General features: G+C 54.3%; 1 long non-coding RNA gene across 4 annotated transcripts in view; it reads left to right on the forward strand.

Moving 5' to 3' along the window:
• The first annotated feature begins 7,672 nt into the window (after window positions 1–7,672).
• The window catches only part of LOC140405612 (uncharacterized), a 32,587-nt gene continuing 18,655 nt past the window's right edge, over window positions 7,673–21,604 (forward strand). The window contains exons 1-4 of one of the 4 annotated variants that reach the window (XR_011938715.1): window positions 7,673–7,788; window positions 8,325–8,458; window positions 8,798–8,904; window positions 10,116–10,221. This is a non-coding gene — a long non-coding RNA (uncharacterized lncRNA). Of the gene's footprint in view, window positions 7,789–8,036; window positions 8,491–8,797; window positions 8,905–10,115; window positions 10,222–21,604 lie in introns of those variants that run through there. The other 3 variants (XR_011938716.1, XR_011938717.1, XR_011938714.1) reach the window with 3 other exon arrangements.

The following is a 21,604-nucleotide window of genomic DNA, read 5'->3' on the forward strand; positions in this document are numbered from 1 at the left end:
GGGGGACACATGGAGGGAGAGGGACACAGAGAGAGCGAGAGACACAGCGAGAGCAAGGGACACAGAGCGAGCGAGGGACACAGCGAGAGCGAGGGACACAGAAAGAGCGAGGGACACAGAGAGTGAGGGACACAGAGAGAGCAAGGGACCTAGAGAGAGCGAGGGACACAGAGAGTGAGAAACAGAGAGCGCGAGGGACACAGAGAAAGCGAGGGACACAGAACGCGAGGGATACAGAGAGTGAGGGACACAGAGTGCGAGGGACACAGAGAGCGAGTAACACAGAGCACGAGGGACACAGAGAGAGCGAGGGACACAGAGAGAGCGAGGGACACAGAGAGCGTGAGGGACACAGAGAGTGAGGGACACAGAGAGAGTGGGGCACAGAGAGTGAGGGACACAGAGAGCGAGGGACACAAAGAGAGAGTGAGGGACACAGAGAGTGAGGGTCACAGAGAGAGTGAGGGACACAGAGAGCGAGGGACACAGAGAGCGAGGGACACAGAGAGAGCCAGGGACACAGAGAGTGCGAGGGACACAGAGAGAGTGAGGGACACAGAGAGAGCGAAGGACAAACTGAGAGCGAGGGGCACAGAGAGCGAGGGGCACAGAGAGCGAGGGACACAGAGAGAGAGCGAGTGACACAGACAAAGCCAGGGACACAGAGAACGAGGGACACACAGAAAGGGAGGGACACAGAGAGAGTGAGGGACACAGAGAGAGTGAGGGACACAGACCGAGTGACACAGACAGAGCGAGGGACACAGAGAGAGCCAGGGACACAGAGAGAGTGAGGGACACACAGAAAGGGAGGGACACTTAGAGAGTGAGGGACACAGAGAGTGCGAGGGACACACAGTAAGGGAGGGACACAGAGAGAGCGAGGGACACAGAGAGCGAGGGACACAGAGAGCGAGGGACACAGAGAGAGCGAGGGACACAGACAAAGCCAGGGACACAGAGAGAGCGAGGGACACACAGAAAGAGAGGGACACAGAGAGAGTGAGGGACACAGAGAGAGCGAGGGCCACAGAGAGAGCGAGGGGCACAGAGAGCGAGGGGGACAGAGAGTGAGGGACACACAGAGAGAGCGAGTGACACAGACAAAGCCAGGGACACAGAGAGAGCGAGGGGCACACAGAAAGGGAGGGACACAGAGAGAGTGAGGGACACAGAGAGAGCGAGGCGCACAGAGAGTGAGGGACACACAGAGAGAGCGAGTGACACAGACAAAGCCAGGGACACAGAGAGAGCGAGGGGCACAGAGAGAGCGAGGGGCACAGAGAGTGAGGGACACAGAGAGAGCGAGGGACACAGAGAGAGCGAGGGACACAGACCGAGGGACACAGAGAGAGCGAGGGACACAGAGAGAGTGAGGGACACACAGAAAGGGAGGGACACAGAGAGAGTGAGGGACACAGAGAGAGCGAGGGACACAGAGAGAGCGAGGGGCACAGAGAGTGAGGGACACAGAGAGAGCGAGGGACACAGAGAGCGAGGGGCACAGAGAGCGAGGGACACAGAGAGTGAGGGACACAGAGAGAGCGATGGACACAGAGAGTGAGGGACACAGAGAGAGCGAGGGACACAGAGAGAGCGAGGGGCACAGAGAGTGATGGACACAGAGAGCGAGGGACACAGAGAGAGCGAGGGACACACAGAAAGGGAGGGACACAGAGAGAACGAGGGACACAGAGAGCGCGAGGGACACATGGAGCACGAGGGACACAGAGAGCGATGGACAGAGAGAGAGGGACACAGAGAGAGAGGGGCACTGAGAGAGAGACAGAAAGACAGGGACACAGAGAAAGAGGGACACAAAGTGAGAGGGACTGAGAGAGAGGGACAGTGAGGAACGCAGCGAGAGAGAGTGGGACAGAGGGAGAGAGTGGGACACAGCGAGAGAGACAAAGAGAGGGGGACACATGGAGGGAGAGGGACACATGGAGGGAGAGGGACACAGAGAGAGCGAGGGACACAGAGAGAGCAAGGGACACAGCGAGAGTGAGGGACACAGAGAGAGCGAGGGACACAGAGAGTGAGGGACACAGAGAGTGAGGGACACAGGGAGAGCAAGGGACCCAGAGAGAGCGAGGGACACAGAGAGTGAGGGACACAGAGAGCGCGAGGGACACAGAGAGAGCGAGGGACGCAGAGAGAGCGAGGGACACATGGAGGGAGAGGGACACAGCGAGAGCGAGGGACACAGAGAGAGCGAGGGACACAGAGAGCGAGGGACGCAGAGAGAGCGAGGGACACATGGAGGGAGAGGGACACAGCGAGAGCGAGGGACACAGAGAGAGCGAGGGACACAGAGAGCGAGGGACACAGAGAGCGAGGGACACAGAGAGCAAGGGACACAGCGAGAGCGAGGGACACAAAGAGAGTGAGGGACACAGCGAGAGCGAGGGACACAGAGAGAGCGAGGGACACATGGAGGGAGAGGGACACAGGGAGAGCGATGGACACAGAGAGAGCGAGGGACACAGAGAGCAAAGGACACAGCGAGAGCGAGGGACACAGAGAGAGCGAGGGACACAGCGAGAGCGAAGGACCCAGCAAGAGCGAGGGACACAGAGAGAGCGATGGGCACATGGAGGGAGAGGGACACAGAGATAGCGAGGGACACAGAGAGAGCGAGGGACACAGAGAGAGCGAGGGACACAGAGAGAGCGATGGACACAGAGAGAGTGAGGGACACCGAGAGCAAGGGACACAGAGAGCAAGGGACACAGCGAGAGCGAGGGACACAGAGAGAGCGAGGGACACAGAGAGAGCGAGGGACACAGCGAGAGCGAGGGACACAGAGAGAGCGAGGGACACATGGAGGAAGAGGGACACAGAGAGAGCGAGGGACACAGAGAGAGCGAGGGACACAGAGAGAGCGAGGGACACAGAGAGTGAGGGACACAGAAAGCAAGGGACACAGCGAGAGAGAGAGAGTGACACAACGTGAGAGAGGGGGACACAGAGAGAGCAAGGGACACAGAGAGCAAGGGACACAGAGAGCAAGGGACACAGCGAGAGAGAGGGACACAACGAGAGAGAGGGGGACACAGCGAGAGGGACGGGTACACGGCGAGAGATTGAGGGACACAGCGAGAGAGAGAGGGACACAGCGAGTGAGAGAGGACCACAGCGAGAGAGAGAGGGGCACAGCGAGAGAGAGAGGAGCACACCGAGTGAGGGAGGGACACAGCGAGAGTGAGTGGGACAGCACGGTAGCCTTGTGGATAGCACAATTGTTTCACAGCTCCAGGGTCCCAGGTTCGATTCCGGCTTGGGTCACTCTCTGTGCGGAGTCTGCACGTTCTCCCCGTGTCTGCGTGGGTTTCCTCCGGGTGCTCCGGTTTCCTCCCACAGTGCAAAGATGTGCAGGTTAGGTGGATTGGCCATGATAAATTGCCCTTAGTGTCCAAAATTGCCCTTAGCGTTGTGGGGTTACTGGGTTATGGGGATAGGGTGGCGGTGTTGACCTTGGGTGGCGTGCTCTTTCCAAGAGCCGGTGCAGACTCGATGGGCCGAATGGCCACCTTCTGCACTGTAAATTCTATGATAATCTATGACACAGCGAAAGAGAGAGAGGGACACAGCGAGAGAGCGGGGAACACAGCGAGAGAGAGGGGTACACAGCGAGAGGGACGGGTACACAGTGAGAGAGAGAGGGACACAGCGAGTGAGCGAGGAACACAGCGAGAGAGAGAGAGGGGGACACAGCGAGAGAGAGAGGGACACAGCGAGAGAGAGAGGGACACAGCGAGTGAGCGAGGAACACAGCGAGAGAGAGGGGGACACAGCGAGAGGGACGGGTACACAGCGAGAGAGAGAGGGACACAGCGAGTGAGCGAGGAACACAGCGAGAGAGAGAGAGGGTGACACAGCGTGAGAGAGGGGTACACAGCGAGAGGGACGGGTACACAGCGAGAGAGAGAGGGACACAGCGAGTGAGCGAGGAACACAGCGAGAGAGAGAGAGGGTGACACAGCGTGAGAGAGGGGTACACAGCGAGAGGGACGGGTACACAGCGAGAGAGAGAGGGACACAGCGAGTGAGCGAGGAACACAGCGAGAGAGAGAGAGGGGGACACAGCGAGAGGGACGGGTACACAGCGAGAGAGAGAGGGACACAGCGAGTGAGCGAGGAACACAGCGAGAGAGAGAGAGAGGGGGACACAACGAGAGGGACGGGTACACAGCGAGAGAGAGAGGGACACAGCGAGAGAGCAAGGAACACAGCGAGAGAGAGGGGTACACAGCGAGAGGGACGGGTACACAGCGAGAGAGAGAGGGACACAGCGAGAGGGACGGGTACACAACTAGAGAGAGAGGGACACAGCGAGAGAGCGAGGAACACGTCGAGAGAGACAGAGAGAGGGAGGGACACAAAGAGCGAGGGGCACAGAGCACGAGGAACACAGAGAGCGAGGGGCACAGAGAGTGAGGGAAACAGAGAGTGAGGGACACAGAGAGAACGAGGGACACAGAGAGCGATTAACACAGAGAACGAGGGACACAGAGAGTGAGGGACACAGTGCACGAGGGACACAGAGAGCGCAAGGGACACAGAGAGCCCGAGGGACACACAGAAAGGGAGGGACACAGACAGAGCGAGGGTCACAGACCGAGGGACACTGAGAGAGCGAGGGACACACAGAGAGAGCGAGGAACACAGAGAGAGCGAGGGACACAGAGAGAGCGATGGACACAGAGAGAGCGAGGGACAGAGAGAGCGAGGGACACAGAGAGCAAGGGACACAGAGAGCGAGGGACACAGAGAGCAAGGGACACAGGGAGAGCGAGGGACACAGAGAGAGCGAGGGACACAGCGAGAGCGAGGGACACAGCTAGAGCGAGGGACACAGAGAGAGCGAGGGACACATGGAGGAAGAGGGACAGAGAGAGAGCGAGGGACACAGAGAGAGCGAGGGACACAGAGAGTGACGGACACAGAGAGCAAGGGACACAGCGAGAGAGAGAGAGAGGGACACAACGAGAGAGAGGGGGACACAGAGAGAGCAAGGGACACAGAGAGCAAGGGACACAGAGAGCAAGGGACACAGAGAGCAAGGAACACAGCGAGAGAGAGGGACACAACGAGAGAGAGGGGGACACAGCGAGAGAGAGTGAGGGACGCAGCGAGAGAGGGAGGGGGACACATCGAGAGGGACGGGTACACAGCGAGAGAGCGATGACACAGCGAGAGAGCGAGGAACACAGCGAGAGAGACAGAGAGAGCGAGGGACACAAAGAGCGAGGGACACAGAGCACAAGGGACACAGAGAGCGAGGGACACAGAGAGTGAGGTAAACAGAGAGTGAGGGACACAGAGAGAACGAGGGACAGAGAGAGTGAGGGACACAGAGAGCGATTAACACAGAGAACGAGGGACACAGAGATTGAGGGACACAGTGCACGAGGGACACAGAGAGCGTGAGGGACACAGAGAGCCCGAGGGACACACAGAAAGGGAGGGACACAGACAGAGCGAGGGTCACAGACCGAGGGACACTGAGAGAGCGAGGGACACAGAGAGAGCGTGGGACACAGAGAGAGCGAGGGACACACAGAAAGGGAGGGACAAAGAGAGAGTGTGGGACACAGAGAGAGCGAGGGACACAGAGAGATCGAGGGACACAGAGAGCGAGGGACACAGAGAGCGAGGGACACACAGAGAGAGCAAGGGACACAGACAGAGCCAGGGACACAGAGAGAGCAAGGGACATAGAGAGCGAGGGACACACAGAGAGAGCGAGGAACACAGAGAGTGAGGAACACAGAGAGCGAGGGAAACAGAGAGAGCGAGGGTCACAGAGAGAGCGAGGGACACAGAGATTGAGGGACACAGAGAGAGTGAGGGACACAGACCGAGGGACACAGACAGAGCGAGGGGCACAGAGAGAGCGAGGGACGCAGAGAGAGCGAGGGACACAGAGAGTGAGGGACACAGAGAGCAAGGGACACAGCGAGAGAGAGAGAGGGACACAACGAGAGAGAGGGGGACAGGGAGAGAGCAAGGGACACAGAGAGCAAGGGACACAGAGAGCAAGGGACACAGCGAGAGAGAGAGGGACAGCACGGTAGCCTTGTGGATAGCACAATTGTTTCACAGCTCCAGGGTCCCAGGTTCGATTCCGGCTTGGGTCACTCTCTGTGCGGAGTCTGCACATCCTCCCCGTGTCTGCGTGGGTTTCCTCCGGGTGCTCTGGTTTCCTCCCACAGTCCAAAGATGTGCAGGTTAGGTGGATTGGCCATGATAAATTGCCCTTAGTGTCCAGAATTGCCCTTAGCGTTGTGGGGTTACTGGGTTATGGGGATAGGGTGGCGGTGTTGACCTTGGGTGGCGTGCTCTTTCCAAGAGCTGGTGCAGACTCGATGGGCCGAATGGCCACCTTCTGCACTGTAAATTCTATGATAATCTATGACACAGCGAAAGAGAGAGAGGGACACAGCGAGAGAGCGGGGAACACAGCGAGAGAGAGAGGGACACAGCGAGTGAGCGAGGAACACAGCGAGAGAGAGAGAGGGGGACACAGTGAGAGGGACGGGTACACAGCGAGCGAGAGAGGGACACAGCGAGAGAGCGAGGAACACAGCGAGAGAGAGGGGGACACAGCGAGAGAGAGAGGGAAGCAGCGAGAGAGAGTGAGGGACGCAGCGAGAGAGAGAGGGGGACACATCGAGAGGGACGGGTACACAGCGAGAGAGAGAAGGACACAGCGAGAGAGCGAGGAACACAGCGAGAGAGACAGAGAGACGGGGACACATAGAGGGAGAGGGACACAGAGAGAGTGAGACAGATAGAAAGAGGTACGCAGTGAAAGAGAGGGATAGAGTGAGATAGAAGGACACAGACAGCGAGAGAGAGGGACACAGAGGGAGAGAGGGATACAGAGAGGGACAGTGAGAGGTGGGCACACAGACAGATTAAGGGACGCACACACAGAAAGAGGTACACAGCAGGTCAGGATCTGAGGTTTCGGAGGCGTGAGTGGGTCAGGGATTGAGAGTTAGGGGACATGAGGGTGTGAGGGTGCCAGGACGTGAGGCAGTCAGGACATTGGGGTTATTAAACTGACCGTTTTCATTGAATCCAAATTGTTTCATTACAAATTCTAATCTCAGGAATTGACATCAGAGGATTTCAGTGAAAAATCCCATTGATCCTCACTGTCTAATAAAATTATGTTGTTGCCGATGACCGTGTACTGATTCAGGAATAAACTTTTCATCTCACAGTGAGAAAAAGTCAAATTGAATCCAGATTTATAGAGCAGCTCATTGAAGAAATCTGTCTGTGAACAACATGTAAAATATGAAGTGAAACTTTGCAATGAGCTTTGTTTTTGTGGCCAGGAATCTTCTCTCCAAATGGAGGCAGAAATGAAGTTGTGTTTAACTCACATTCTGTGATTTCTTGCTGCTTTTTACTCATTCTATGGAGAGCCTTCCTAAGGCGACAGACGAATAGTCATTCCAAACATGTCAGAAATTCAGAGGTAAACAAATGTTAAACCAAAGACAGAAATAATGACAGGACAGAATCTGTTGCTAACTGCTGTATTAACATAACCATAGACAGGACAAGTGTCTTCCTTAGCAGACACAGGAACCACACCGAGGGGGGCATTCCTCACAGAAAGTCGGGGGTGGGGTCTGCACACAGGTCACTGAGGAGATCTCAGTCCAAACTGTTTCTAATCATTTCCCAATACTATTTTAAATTACGATTCAATCCTATTGGAGGGGAGTGAGTGAGAGATATGGCAGATGCAGTACAACGTGGATAAATGTGAGGTTATCCACTTGGGTAGAGAAAATAAGAACGTCCCTGTCTAATAATTACATTTAATTCAATTTTTTCTGTCCTGCTCAGTGAACAACACTGGTGTGGGGAAGGCCAAGGGTTAGCTGAAGTCACATTCTGTGTGTGTGGGGCTGAGCAGCAAGGAGATCAGTATCTCTTGTACGGCATTTACATGTCAATAGAGAGCTGTGGTCTGAGACAGACATTCCACACATGGCAGAGACTAGGGGTGGAGTCTGCTCACAGCTCACTGAGGATATATCTGTGTCTGAGGGACTTCAGTTCACAAACCAAAAACTCACTACACTCAAAACATTACCCCTCTGCTTCAGTGTGTGTGTGTGTGTGTGTCGCTGGGTGTGTCAATCTGCCTGTTTTGAGCTGTGCATTTTGGCTGTTGACATGTTACTGATTGACTCGAGATTGGAGATGTTGAACTCCTGTTGTGCTGTTTTGAATATTTTATTAAAATGTCCCTGTTATTGCCTTTATAATCAATGTTATCTCCTTTTTTTCTCCAGAGGCGTTTTTATTTGGAGAACTGGAAGAAAGTCGGGAATCCAGTGAGGAGGACGAGGGAGGGTGAATTCTTCCCGAGGGAGCGCTGGCTGAGGCCTGTTCCGCAGGCTTCACCCGGGTTATTACCCTGACTGAGGTTTAATTTTAATATTGGAGGGATCAAAAAGAGTGAGGGAGGGAAGGAGACAGAAATATGTATAAGAGGGATAGAGAGACAGCGAGAAACACAAGAGAAGGGGATTTTCACAGTAACTTCATTGCAGTATTAATGTCAGCCTAATTGTGACAATAAAAAGATTTTGAGTATTAATTGTCTCTCAATCTTTTTTAACCTCTGGTTGAAAGCTGTGACTTATTTGTATTCGGATGTTGCTGAGGGGTTGTAAAACTGAAAAGGGGACCCTGGGCTCTCGCTGTATTAAATAGTTTCAATCTTTTCCTGTGGTTTAGTTAATTTTCTCCCTCTTTTTCCCAGGAATTTGAATTTTGAAAGACTGCAATGTGAGCAGGAATCTTTGGGTAAGGGTATTTCTCCCGAGCATGGATGGATGGACTGAGGCCTACTCCACAGGCCGCACTCACGTGAGTTGTCTCTTTATTGCAGCCCCGGCCTTGCACTTAGACACAAACACATTAAACCTTAGGTGGGCGGCAAAGAGTAAAATACAAATCTGGAATATGAAGCTGTCTAATTTTGTTCCAAAATAACAGGGGTTATATTAATTCTGAGCGTCCCAGGGGTGGGGGTATGGGGTGCGGTGTGTGTGTGGGGAGGGGGGGGGGGCATTTCACTGTTTCAGCCACTCTCTGTAATCTGGTAGAGAGAGAGAGAGAAATCTCAGATCAGAAACTCTGAACTCAATTTTGAAAGTGGTCATCATTTGTTGGGCTCTCCCTGTGCCCAGGTTGCCGGCATAATTCACAAAATTAACGATAGCGGGGTCACTTTTAAATGAACCCATTGACTGTAAAGTAATCTCGATTGCCCGGAATTAAAGTCCCTTGACTTGAAGCGGGTCTAATTCTGGAATGAAGCCTGTATTTTAGGCCGAGGCACAAGTATGAGAGTGAAATTAAATTCGCAGGAGGTCATTTGAATTCAGTTTGCTGTGGTTGTGAATGTTGGATTCCTGTGTGTGATCCTGTCTCTCTCTCTCTTTCTCCTTCCCAACTATTAGGATGATAGAAAGAGAGAGAGAGAGAAGTACAGAAAGAGTGTGGGGCTGGGGGGTAATAGAGATTAGAGAGAGGGAGAGGAGAAAGACAGAGATGGTGGAGGGAGAGGGAGGTCGTGAAAAAGAGAGGCTTTCTCTCCCTTTCTGTCTTCCTTCCATTCTTGCCCCTCTCTCTCTCTCTCTCTGTCTCCCCAGCTTTCTGCCACTATCTGTCCATTTCTCTCCAGCTTTTTAGTGTCTCTTTAAACCTTTAATCTAAGAAAACCACCCCACAAACTGCAATGGGGAGTCTCATCACATCTTTCTGGGGATATCCTGATTAGAGAAACAAATAGAACTAAATGCTGGGAGGCTGATGAGGGATAACGAGGGAGACAGAAATATGAATGAGAGGGATAGTGGGACCGAATGAGATAGCGAGAGAGAGAGAAAGAGAAAGACAAGGGAAGTGGGAACTGTCTCTCAATCTTTTTTATTCTGTGGTTTATAACTGAGATTAGTGTAGGTGGATGTTGCTGAGAGTTTGTGTGACTGAGAGGGGGAATCTTGGCCTCTTGCTGTGCTACAAGTGTAAACATTTTCCTGCGTTTTAGTTAATTTTCTCCCTCTTTTTCCCAGGAATTTGAACTTTGAAGACTGCAATGCGACCAGGAATCTTTGGACAAAGGCTATTCTCCAGAGGACAAGTGGATGGACTGAGGCCTACTCCACAGGCCGCACTCACGTGAGTTGTCTCTTTATTGCCGCCCCGGCCTTGCACTTCGACACAAACACATTAACCCTTTGGTGGGCCGCAAAGAGTAAAATACAAATCTGGAATATAAAGCTGTCTAATTTTGTTCCAAAATAACAGGGGTTATGTTAATTCTGAGCATCCCGGGTATGTGTGGTGGGGGGGGGGGGGGGTGGGGGGGCGGGGGGGGGGGGGGGGATTTCACTGTCTCAGCCACTCTCTGCAACCTGGTAGCAAATGTCAACGACACTCAACACTGCCGACTGCACCTTCTGGGATCTTTCTGTGTGCCAATGGATTTTGTTTTAAAAAGGTTTTTCTTCGTTTTAAGAGGCAGTTTAACTCTTTCAGAAACTGAAGGGACTTCTCCAGGGATGTTCCAATCCACACATGACACGGCGGGGGGGTGGGTGGGGGGCTGGTGTTAGGTGCAGTGGGGAATGGGGCTCCCAGCAGGAGTGAGGAGGGGGGGGGGGAGAAGGACAGTGTCCCATCTGGTTAGGTCCAGATTGCTGCTGCTGTGGGATCTTGCTGTTCACTCACAGGCCTGTGGCCTTTGCCCGCGCAGCAACAGTGACCACAACTCTGAAAATAAAATAGCTCTCTTCCTGTGTTTGAGTGGGTTTCGCCCCCACAACCCAAAGATTTGCAGGGTAGGTGGATTGGCCACGTGAAATTGTCCCTTAATTGGAAAAAATGAATTAGGTACTCTAAATTTATAAAAATAAATAAATAAATATAGAGTACCTACTTTTTTTTTAATGAAATAGCTCACGGACTGCAAAGTGGGTTCGAAGGTCTCGAATTTTAAAGTCTTAAACTTGAGTGCTTGGGAACGAGAGAGTTAATGAACCCTTTCTGCGTGCACTGACGGGATATTCAGCCATGATCTCATCGCTGCTGAGAGAGAAATCCACCATCAGAAACTCGGAACTCAATTTGGAAAGTGTCACCATTTTTGGGGTCTCCCCGTGCACAAGTTGCCTGCAGAATTCCTGAAATGAACCAACAGTGGGGTCACTTTAATACTGAATCCATCGACTGTAAAGTAATCTGGAATTATAGTCCCTTAAACTTGAAGGGGGTGTAATTCTGGAATAAAGCCTGTGTTTTAGGCCGAGACTTAAATGTGAGGGTGAAATGAAATTGGCAGGGGGCCATTTGAATTCAGTTTGCTGTGGTAGTGATTGTTGGATTCCTGTGTGTGATCCTCTCTCTCTCTCTCCTTCCCAACTACTGGGATGAGAGAGAGAGAGAGAGAGTGGGGTCGTGGGAGGGGGGGGGGGGGGGGGTAGGAGGGAGATGTGAGAGAGAGAGGTTGGAGGGAGAGGGAGGTAGTGAAAAAGAGAGGCTTTCTCTCCCTTTCTGCCTTCTTTCCATTCTTGCCTCTCTCTCTCTCTCTCTGTCTCTCCAGCATTCTGCCGCTATCTGTCCATCTCTCTCCAGCTTTTTAGTGTCTCTTTAAACCTTCAATCAATGAAACCTTCCCACAAACTGCAATGGGGAGCCTCATCACATCTTTCTGGGGATACCCTGATTTGGGAAATAAATGGAAATAAATGCTGGGAGGGTGATTGTAAAAAGTCTCCGGACGGACCAGGCAGCTGGTTTCCCAGTTTAAAGAGGGAAGTGTAACTTTCTGGGGACAGTGGATGTGGCTCCAGACTCCCAATACCCGTGGTATTCAGGGGTGGGGGTATTTTGGGGGCGGGGGGGGAAGAGATGGAGGAAAGAATATAGCAGGCAAGGGAAGGAATATGTCTCTCCCCCATCCCCCCGCTCACCTGCCTGTCCCACCCTGTCAGGATCACATCGCTGGTTGTGGGATCCTGCTGTGCATCAGTGGCCTGCAGCCTTTCCTGAAATGTCAACTTAGTGACCACGCACAATTTAATATTAAACTGGCTCACTGAATGTGCAGCAGTCGGGAATGGGTCTGGAATGAATAGGCCGCAGCCTGGGTACAGGTTTGTCAATGGTGGTGTTTGTGTTTTAGACAGGGCGGTGGGATAGGAAGGATTTCTGAGGGGGGTTTGGGGTTAAATGTCCCTGCCTCAGTCACCCCAGCTTTCTATCTCTCTCTCTCCTACTTTCCAGCCATTTCTTTCCACATTTCATCTTGGACTAAATGTTACAGAGAACCCCAATGTGATTTGTCGAGAGAGTGGAGGGAGAAAGAGAGTGAAAAAGAGAGGGCAGGGAGAGAAAGAGAGAGAGAGTGGAGGTAAAGAGATATAGTGAAAAGGGGAGGGGGACAGAGAAAGACAGAGGGTGGAGGGAGAGAGAGTGAAAAAGAGGGGGAGGGAGAAAGACAGAGAGAGGGCGGTGGGAGAGAGGGAGTGAAAAAGAGGAGGAGAGAGAAAGAGAGAGAGAGTGGAGGGAGAAAGATATAGTGACAAGGGGAGGGGGACAGAGAAAGACAGGGTTGAGGGAGAGAGAATGAAAAAGAGAGGGGAGGACAGAGAAAGACAGGGTGGAGGGAGAGGGAGTGAAAAAGAGGGAGAGAGAACGACAAGAGGGTGGAAGGAGATAAAGTGAAAAGGGGAGGGGGACAGAGAAAGTTAGAGGGTGGAGGGAGAGAGTGAAAAAAGGGGAGAGAGAAAGAGAGAGAGGGCGGTGGGAGCGAGGAGTGAAAAAGAGAGGGGGTGAGAGAAAAGGGAGGGCCAGGGGAAACGGGGGGAGAGATGTGGGGTGGGGTGAGGGGGTGATCAGGCACAGGGTCTGGGGGTGGGGGTTCTGCTGTGCACAGTCACGGCCCAGTCACATTATCTTTTAGAAAGTGCGATTTTACACAATCCTGAGACAGTCGATTTGAAAATGTCCTGAGACAGCCCTGTCCTGTCCTGAGACAGTCGATTTGAAAATGTCCTGAGACAGCCCTGTCCTGTCCTGAGACAGTCGATTTGAAAATGTCCTGAGACAGCCCTGTCCTGTCCTGAGACAGTCGATTTGAAAATGTCCTGAGACAGCCCTGTCCTGTCCTGAGACAGTCTATTTGAAAATGTCCTGAGACAGCCCTGTCCTGTCCTGAGACAGTCGATTTGAAAATGTCCTGAGACAGCCCTGTCCTGTCCTGAGACAGTCGATTTGAAAATGTCCTGAGACAGCCCTTTCCTGTCCTGAGACAGTCGATTTGAAAATGCCTCCAGAGGGAAAGAAGACCTGAGAGAGAAAGAGAGGGAGCGTGGGAGAAATTGCCTGTCTCACTCTTCCCCACCACATCCCCCTCCCCTCACCGAGCCTCTCTCTCCAGCTATTTCCCTCTATATTTCCTCTTCCAATAAAATGATAAAAACACCAACGTGATTTGTCGTTATTTGAATGGGGAGGCTAGTGGGGGTGGCGAATGTGTGTGGGGGTGTGGGGTGTGTGCGGAGGGGGGCGGTTGAGTGGGAGGTTAAGAGAGACGCAGGATACGGACTGGGCTCCTGTCTCCATCATGTTTATTATTTATGGGATCCTGCTGTGCACACTGCAACATGTAAACATGAACGTATCGACTTTCATAATGTTGCCGAGGTGCTGGGATTGAATTTATAAATGTGAGGCTGTGTAAGGAATATCTCCTGTGCTGAAGACGGACTGATTAGTGAAGTGTTGCTGATGGAGGGGGGGGGGGGGGGGGGGGGGGGGGGGTGGGAGGGGGTTAATTCAGCTCACCGAGTTCTCCAATGTCTCCAGGCTCCCCCCCCCTCTGCCCCACTGTCAGTTTTTAAAGAGGGGCTTCCATTTAATCAGACAATTTCCCAATCGCGCAGTGCCCGTGTTGTACTGTGATTAATGTCACGGTTCCTTGTGAAAGCCAGGGGACCGTTTGAATCGACTTTTACTGAGTTTCTGCTTGTCACATTCTCAGTCTCTCTCTCAGTCAGTCTCTCTGTCTCTCTCTCTCCCTCTCAGTCTCTCTCCCTCTCAGCCTCTCTCCCTCTCAGCCCCTCTCCCTCTCAGCCCCTCTCCCTCTCAGCCTCTCTCCCTCTCAGCCTCTCTCCCTCTCAGCCCCCTCTCCCTCTCAGTCTCTCTCCCTCTCAGCCCCTCTCCCTCTCAGCCCCTCTCCCTCTCAGTCCCTCTCCCTCTCAGCCCCTCTCCCTCTCAGCCCCTCTCCCCTCTCAGCCCCTCTCCCTCTCAGCCTCTCTCCCTCTCAGTCTCTCTCCCACTCAGCCCATCTCCCTCTCAGCCTCTCTCCCTCTCAGTCTCTCTCCCTCTCAGCCCCTCTCCCCTCTCAGTCCCTCCCTCTCAGCCCCTCTCCCTCTCAGTCTCTCTCCCACTCAGCCCATCTCCCTCTCAGCCTCTCTCCCTCTCAGCCTCTCTCCCTCTCAGCCCCTCTCCCTCTCAGTCTCTCTCCCTCTCAGCCTCTCTCCCTCTCAGCCCCCTCTCCCTCTCAGCCCCTCTCCCTCTCAGCCTCTCTCCCTCTCAGCCTCTCAGCCCCTCTCCCTCTCAGCCTCTCTCCCTCTCAGCCCCTCTCCCTCTCAGCCTCTCTCCCTCTCAGTCCCTCTCCCTCTCAGTCTCTCTCCCTCTCAGCCCCTCTCCCTCTCAGCCCCTCTCAGCCTCAGCCTCTCTCCCTCTCACCCTCTCAGCCTCTCTCCCTCTCAGCCTCTCTCCCTCTCAAGCCTCTCAGCCCCTCTCCCTCTCAGCCCCTCTCCCTCTCAGCCCCTCTCCCTCTCCCTCTCAGCCCCTCTCCCTCTCAGCCTCTCTCCCTCTCAGCCTCTCTCTCTCTCAGCCCCTCTCTCTCTCTCAGCCCCTCTCCTCTCAGCCTCTCTCCCTCTCAGTCCCTCTCCCTCTCAGCCCCCTCTCCCTCTCAGCCTCTCTCCCTCTCAGTCCCTCTCCCTCTCAGCCTCTCTCCCTCTCAGTCCCTCTCCCTCTCAGCCCCTCTCCCTCTCAGCCTCTCTCCCTCTCAGCCCCTCTCCCTCTCAGCCCCTCTCCCTCTCAGCCCCTCTCAGCCTCTCAGCCCCTCTTCCTCTCAGCCTCTCTCCCTCTCAGTCCCTCTCCCTCTCAGCCCCTCTCCCTCAGTCCCTCTCCCTCTCAGCCTCTCTCCCTCTCAGTCCCTCTCCCTCTCAGTCTCTCTCCCTCTCAGCCCCTCTCCCTCTCAGCCCCTCTCCCTCTCAGTCTCTCTCCCTCTCACCCTCTCAGCCTCTCTCCCTCTCAGCCCCTCTCCCTCTCAGCCCCTCTCTCTCTCAGCCTCTCTCCCTCTCAGCCTCTCTCCCTCTCAGCCTCTCTCCCTCTCAGCCCCTCTCCCTCTCAGCCCCTCTCCCTCTCAGTCTCTCTCCCTCTCAGCCCCTCTCCCTCTCAGCCTCTCTCCTTCTCAGCCCTGTCATGATATTCAAACACACACATCATGATGGACACACTAACAGGCAAATCAGAGTACACAACACCACAACCAATCACAGACAAGAACACCAACCAGATAAAAAGCACGAGCACGACACCTGGAGGTCAGTAGGTCTGGGGAGAAGGAAGCATGAAAGAGCTGTTGAAACACCACAAGCAGGGAGCCCCCCCACGTGCAGAGTGCAAAGACCAAGTTGTAAATAGTGAGTTTAAATAAACAAGTGTTGTACCATATGCAACTGTGTTGGCTCTTCTGTGTGTTAGAACACCCAACACCACATGGTACAGGAGTGGATCGATACCTGCCTACCAACCTGCCATTCTGGACATGGACCACACCGGCAAACCGCAGCCGATGCAAGTCACGGGGAACCTAGGCACCAACTGGAAGCTCTACAGGCAGCGATTTGACCTGTAACAATCCGTGCCACCGAAAAACAGAATGTCTCGGATGATTCGAAGATTGCAATGCTCCTCTTCTACGCAGGCCCCCACCCCAAATGATGTCTTTAATTCACTGGTGTTCGAGGAAGGCGACAAACCAGGCCAAATATGACACGGTCATCCTCAAATGGACCAGCACTTTCAAACTGAAGTAAACGAAACTTTCGAAAGATACATCTTTCAGCAACGCCTGCAAGGTAAGGAGGAGCTTTTTCAACCCTTTTTGACGCACCTCCGGATTCTAGCGCAGTCCTGCGGTTACGGCACCACCACAGAGTCCATGATCAGGGACCAGATTGTTTTTGGCGTTGCCTCCAGTGGCCTACGCCAGCAGCTTCTTAAAATAAAGAGCCTCACCTTAGCGTCTGCCTGTGGAAGCCTGTGTCCTCCATGAAAATGCGACCTGCCGTTTTGCCCGATTTCAGGCGTCCGAGTTGGCACGGAGGGGGTCCCCAGCCGTCGAATCGGCAAGCCAGGCCGCCCACGACGTTGAACGCATCCAGGCCGTCGATTTCTTCCCCGCCCCACGGCCCGGACGACAGCGGCCCGCTTCCCGCGCTTTTCGCGGTCTCCCGCGCAGGTGCGCGCCAAGAATAACGGCCACAACGAGGGACGCACTGCGCAGGCGCGCCCACCGCAAGATCGCACTGCGCATGCGCAGTGGCGCAACGAACGCCGTGACGTCATGACGTGCAGCAAGTGTGGAGGTCTACACTTAAAAGGGCAATGTCCTGCAAAATACCAACAGTGCAACAGATAGGCCACTACGCAGCCCGCTGTCGTGCGGCTCAACCCATGGATCCGGCGCATCCTCGACAACCTCGCACACGAGTCAGGACCGTCCAGCCCACGCATCAAGACTTCAGTTAAGTGATGCAGATGACCAGGATGACTTTCAGAGTTGCCGTCATTGATGTCAACAAGGTCAATGCCATCAATCCAGACGATGAGTGGTGTGCCACCCTGACGGTCAACCGATCGCGCGCCGTCGCCTTCTCGTCTGGACACCGACGCATCCGCCAACTCTGATTGCTTACTCTGCAGTCCAGGCCATGAAGGTCAAACCACTCATCACACCATCCCGGCTTAAGATGGTTGACTATAACGGGAACGTTATCCCGTCCGTAGGATCTTGCCAGCTACAGGTGACTCACAAGGGGTACACGGCCACACTCCCCTTCGAAGTTGTGGGCTCATCAAAGGACTCGTTACTGGGCGCACAAGCGTGTAAGGTCCTTCACCTGGTACAGCGCATCATGTCTCTCTCTCCAGATGAGATATCCGACTTCCCGGATGCTGAGTTCCACGCGAATCTCCATTCCCTCCTCGCTCACAACCAGGAGGTTTTTGAAGGCATGGGGACATTGCCACACACGTACAAGATTCGACTCAGACCGGACGCCATCCCTGTCGTTCACGCACCTCGCAGGGTTCCTGCGCCTCTCAAGACCGCCTCAAGGCACAACTGCAGATTCTTCAGGACCAAGGGGTCCTATCCAAGGTCACGGAGCCCACGCCATGGGTCAGCTCCATGGTCTGTGTAAAGAAGCCCTCTGGCGAGCTCCGTATATGTATAGATCCAAAAGATCTGAACAACAACATCATGCGGGAACACTATCCCATCCCAAAACGAGAAGACCTCACCAGCGAGATGGCGCGAGCCAACATATTCACTAAATTGGATGCGTCCAAAGGATTCTGGCAGATCCAACTGGACCCGGCCAGCCGAAGACTATGCACATTCAACACCCCTTTTGGCAGATTCTGCTACAACCGGATGCCATTCGGCATCATTTCGGCATCTGAAGTATTCCACCGCATTATGGAGCAGATGATGGAAGGCATCGAAGGGGTACGTGTATATGTGGACGATATCATCATTTGGTCCACCACTCCGCAGGAACACATGCATCGTCTTCGACGTGTCTTCACCCGCATACGGCAAAATGGCCTGCGTCTCAACCGTGCGAAGTGTGCTTTCGGCCAGACGGAGCTGAAATTCCTCGGGGACCACATCTCAAGGTCCGGGGTCCGTCCCGATGCAGACAAGGTTAGCGCCATCACAGCCATGCCACGACCGGCTGACAAGAAGGCTGTCTTAAGATTCCTGGGCATGGTCAACTTCCTTGGGAAGTTCATTCCCAACCTGGCTTCTCATACAACAAACATGCGCCATCTCGTAAAAAAATCGACGGAATTCAACTGGCACCAGTCGCATCAGCAGGAATGGGAGGAGCTCAAGCACAAACTGGTCACGGCACCAGTGCTGGCCTTCTTTGACGCGACTCGCCCTACAAAGATCTCAACAGACGCCAGCCAATCTGGTATTGGAGCGGTACTCCTGCAAAAAGACAGCACGTCATCATGGGCCCCGGTTGCGTATGCCTCACGAGCCATGACCCCTACCGAACAGCGCTACGCGCAAATCGAAAAAGAATGCCTGGGCTTGTTAACTGGACTGGACAAGTTCCACGACTATGTGTATGGCCTGCCACGATTCACGGTCGAAACTGACCACCGCCCCCTGGTCAACATCATTAACAAAGACCTGAACGACATGACTCCTCGCCTCCAGCGCATCTTACTCAAACTCAGGAGGTACGATTTTGAACTGATCTACACTCCGGGGAAGGAACTCATAGTGGCGGACACTCTTTCCCGAGCAGTGAGCACACCACCAGATGCGGAGGGGTTCGTGCGTCAAATTGAGGCACACGTGACTCTGACAGCAGCAAATATGCCAGCTGATGATCCTTGTCTGGCCCACATACGCGCAGAGACGGCGACTGACCCTCTGCTGCAGCGAGTGATGCGCCACATGACGGAAGGGTGGCTAAAAGGGCAGTGCCCCCAGTTTTACAATGTGCGAGATGATCTCACCAATATAGACGGGGTCCTTATGAAATCGCATAGGATCGTCATTCCACACAGTGTGCGCCAGATGATTCTTCGTCAACTACACGAAGGCCACCTGGGTGTCGAAAAATGCAGACGAAGGGCCCGGGCGGCGGTATATTGGCCGGGTATTAATGAAGACATAGCCAACATGGTGCTCAACTGCACAACCTGTCAGAGGTTTCAGCCGGCGCAACCTCCGGAAACACTTCTACCACACGAGATGGTGACGTCCCCCTGGGCGAAGGTGGGTGTTGACCTATTTCACGCGCTCGGCAGAGATTACATTGTTATTATAGACTACTTCTCAAACTACCCGGAAGTCATGCCTCTCCATGATCTGACGTCGTCCGCAGTCATTGGGGCCTGCAAGGAAACGTTTGCTCGCCATGGCATTCCAAGGACTGTCATGTCAGACAATGGACCTTGTTTTGCCAGCCGTGAATGGTCGTCCTTTGCCGCAGCATATGGTTTCACTCATGTGACATCCAGCCCTCTGCATCCACAATCGAACGGGAAGGCTGAAAAGGGTGTCCACATCGCAAAGCGGCTCCTGTGCAAGGCGGCTGATGCCGGATCGGACTTTAACCTTGCCTTGCTGGCCTATCGATCGGCCCCGTTATCCACGGGCCTCTCGCCAGCGCAGCTACTAATGGGTCGCTCCCTCAGGACGACGGTACCTTCCGTCCTGGCACCGACAACAGACCATGAGGCGGTTCTTCGGGACATGCAACTGCAGCGTGATCGCCAGAAAGGTCGGTACGACACACGAGCGACGGACCTGCCCCCCCTGTCCTCCGGAGACAAAGTACGCGTCCATCAACCGTATGGTGGCTGGTCAGCACCGGCCGAAGTCCTCCGACAAGTGGCTCCCCGCTCGTTCCTGGTTCGCATGCCGGATGGTTCCGTGCGTCGCCGCAATCGGCGCGCCCTTCGCCGACTTCCACGTTCACAGCCACACAACACGCCAGATCCTCAACAGGCTTCCGAGGATGACTTTGTGGAGCTGCCGCACATCACGCCCTTTCCATCGCCACCCATGGCCATGCCTGCACAGCAGCCGGTGGTTCTTGATCCACCCTTAAGGCGGTCAACCCGAATTCGTCGCAAACCCATTAGAATGGACTTATAATACAGTTCATATGTTTAATAAGTTGGACAATTTTACATGATAACCTGTTGTTGTTTATCGTTCCAGATGTCGTCTGACTGGACAACTGTTCAAAATTTTTTTTTCTTCTTCTCTCGTTCGAATTTCTGTTATGTTATGGTACAACTGGATTCATGTGACGCACTCGACATCGCCCCATGTACATAGTTCCGTCATAGACACATGCTGCACACGACACACACACACTCTTAGATGCACTCACGTCACGATCATATTTATTACCACGTAGGCACATATCTTTGTAAAAAGGGGGGATGTCATGATATTCAAACACACACATCATGATGGACACACTAACAGGCAAATCAGAGTACACAACACCACAACCAATCACAGACAAGAACACCAACCAGATAAAAAGCACGAGCACGACACCTGGAGGTCAGTAGGTCTGGGGAGAAGGAAGCATGAAAGAGCTGTTGAAACACCACAAGCAGGGAGCCCCCCACGTGCAGAGTGCAAAGACCAAGTTGTAAATAGTGAGTTTAAATAAACAAGTGTTGTACCATATGCAACTGTGTTGGCTCTTCTGTGTGTTAGAACACCCAACACCACAAGCCCCTCTCCCTCTCAGCCCCTCTCCCTCTCAGTCCCTCTCCCTCTCAGCCCCTCTCCCTCTCAGCCCCTCTCCCTCTCAGCCCCTCTCCCTCTCAGTCTCTCTCCCTCTCAGCCCCTCTCCCTCTCAGCCTCTCTCCCTCTCAGCCCCTCTCCCTCTCAGCCTCTCTCCCTCTCAGCCTCTCTCCCTCTCAGCCCCTCTCCCTCTCAGCCTCTCTCCCTCTCAGCCCCTCTCCCTCTCAGTCTCTGTCCCTCTCAGCCCCTCTCCCTCTCAGCCCCTCTCCCTCTCAGCCCCTCTCCCTCTCCCTCTCAGCCTTTCTCCCTCTCAGCCCCTCTCCCTCTCAGCCCCTCTCCCTCTCCCTCTCAGCCCCTCTCCCTCTCAGCCCCTCTCCCTCTCCCTCTCAGCCTCTCTCCCTCTCAGCCCCTCTCTCTCAGCCCCTCTCCCTCTCAGCCTCTCTCCCTCTCAGCCCCTCTCCCTCTCAGCCCCTCTCCCTCTCAGCCCCTCTCCCTCTCAGCCCCTCTCCCTCTACGCCCCTCTCCCTCTACGCCCCTCTCCCTCTACGCCCCTCTCCCTCTCAGCCCCTCTCCCTCTCAGCCCCTCTCCCTCTCAGCCCTTCTCCCTCTCAGCCCCTCTCCCTCTCAGCCCCTCTCCCTCTCAGCCCCTCTCCCTCTCAGCCTCTCTCCCTCTCAGCCCCTCTCCCTCTCAGCCCCTCTCCCTCTCATTCTCTCTCCCTCTCAGTCTCTCTCCCTCTCAAGCCCCTCTCCCTCTCAGCCCCTCTCCCTCTCAGCCTCAGCCTCTCTCCCTCTCACCCTCTCAGCCTCTCTCCCTCTCAGCCTCTCTCCCTCTCAGCCTCTCAGCCCCTCTCCCTCTCAGCCCCTCTCAGCCTCTCAGCCCCTCTCCCTCTCAGCCCCTCTCCCTCTCAGCCCCTCTCCCTCTCAGCCCCTCTCAGCCTCTCAGCCCCTCTTCCTCTCAGCCTCTCT

The sequence above is a fragment of the Scyliorhinus torazame genome, unplaced genomic scaffold, assembly GCF_047496885.1.
Source record: "Scyliorhinus torazame isolate Kashiwa2021f unplaced genomic scaffold, sScyTor2.1 scaffold_150, whole genome shotgun sequence".
Taxonomy (NCBI): domain Eukaryota; kingdom Metazoa; phylum Chordata; class Chondrichthyes; order Carcharhiniformes; family Scyliorhinidae; genus Scyliorhinus; species Scyliorhinus torazame.